Source organism: Gadus chalcogrammus, chromosome 10 (genome assembly GCF_026213295.1).
Source record: "Gadus chalcogrammus isolate NIFS_2021 chromosome 10, NIFS_Gcha_1.0, whole genome shotgun sequence".
NCBI lineage: Eukaryota > Metazoa > Chordata > Actinopteri > Gadiformes > Gadidae > Gadus > Gadus chalcogrammus.
Window position 1 is genome coordinate 1,202,393 of NC_079421.1, and position 1,966 is coordinate 1,204,358.

Below are 1,966 nucleotides of genomic sequence, written 5' to 3' on the forward strand. Positions count from 1 at the left end.
AAGAAGACGGAAGTGCTTTACCGAAAAGTTGACCCTATCAGGAAGCAGGAAGTGAGGTAATAGGGGATCAGTGTGTGGAAGGTTTGGCCTCATGGACATTAGGCCTTCCCATAGCCTGGCCACAAGCTCTTTCTCAGCTCAATTCGGAGGGCTTTATCGGCACGGGGAACTTAACGTTGCCACAAGACAAATGCAAAAATGAACATCCAGGGAAAAATGACTTCAGACTAATGTTATAGAAAAGTGTACGCATCGTAACTAGGATGGACGATCTCTCTCTACCTCTCTGCGTGTCTCTAATTACCGTACTCTCTTTCTCAAGACATTTATTTATGTATATTCTTTGTTTCTATCTTTCTGAAACTCATATCCTCTTTCTCATCTGCCTCTCATTTTCTCTCTCGTTACCCCTTCTCTCCCTCTCTCCCTCTCTCTCTCTCTCTCTCTCTCTCCCTCTCTCCTCTGCTCTCTACCCTCTCCCACTCTCCTCTCTCTCTCTCTCTCTCTCTCTCTCTCCCTCTCTCTCTCTCTCTCTCCCTCTCTCCCTCTCTCTCTCTCTCTCTCTCTCTCCCTCTCTCCTCTGCTCTCTACCCTCTCCCACTCTCCTCTCTCTCTGTCTCTCTATCTGTCTCGCTCTGCTGCTCTCTCTCTCTGTCAATCCTGAACACTGACATTGAACAACCATTGGTTTGTGTGTGTGTGTGTGTGTGTGTGTGTGTGTGTGTGTGTGTGTGTGTGTGTGTGTGTGTGTGTGTGTGTGTGTGTGCGTGTGTGTGTGCGTGTGTGCATCTCTGTGTGCATGTTTGTTGACGGTTTAAGCTGTATTAGTGAATTTATTTAATTCATGAAACTTAAATGAAAGGTTGTTCAAATACATATTTTAGAGTATGTAGAAATAATATTATTTGTGTGTTCTCAAATAGCTATACGGTGTGTTTGTGTACGTTTGTTGGTCTTTTATATATGCATACACCATAGCTATTGTCTTTCCAGATTGCCAAAATACACTTCACATCACATTAAAAAATTCCCAAATAACATTTTAAGCTGTTTTGTTATTTAGGGCCAGAGAAGTGTTTAAAATGTAGAAATATATGTGCGTAACCTCATCTTTAAAAACGAACCGGTTTTCTTGTCAGTGAGCTAATATTTTCCATGGCGCGTTAGCCAGGACTGTGCAGGGCTATGGGTGTCCACTCCCCAGGGGGCAGACCAGTAAATCTACCCCACCAACACTGCTTCCCTCGCTAGGCATCATCACGCTCCATTGACTGGGAGGTATTTTGTCGTCACCCCTTTCCTATATTAGTTCTATTGAAGTGGTGAAGGTTGAGGAGCCTCTAGGCAGAGATGGAGTAGGCATGGGAGACCTGTCTTTAATCCATTGAACTAGAAGCAGAAGACGGATATTTGTCTGGGTGCAGTTTAGAGTTTGTGACTCTAAACTAAAGGACGTCTGCATGCTAGCAATTTGTGATGCTAGGTTATACTGTGTATTTTATTATTGCACGAATTTCTTAAATGTCATGTATTGTTAATAGTGAATGGACTTGATACATGGATAGATTCACTAATCATGCAACATACTATTTTGTGATATACTCGACTTGAGTTATACTTCTGACTCATGTTCCATATTTATGGAGTTTCTGTGTTTCTCTCTCATCATGTGTGATTAATGGGCTCATTATATGTGACATATGTTAGGCTAATTTAATCCCCCTAACTGCTTGCGTAGTGTGAAGGCTGTATGTGACTCTGCCACAGACTCATCAAAATACTAACCTTAAAACAAATTGAAATAGGACGGACACATTTACACAGATCAATGAAGGTAACGGATGCATAAATCAACAAATCAGGGGGCAGAGATTGCCATACAACGTGAACTTTCCTTCCTTTATGATGTATCAAATGTCTCGCTCATTTTGGCTGTTTAGAAGTCAGATTGAATAATGACTCATTT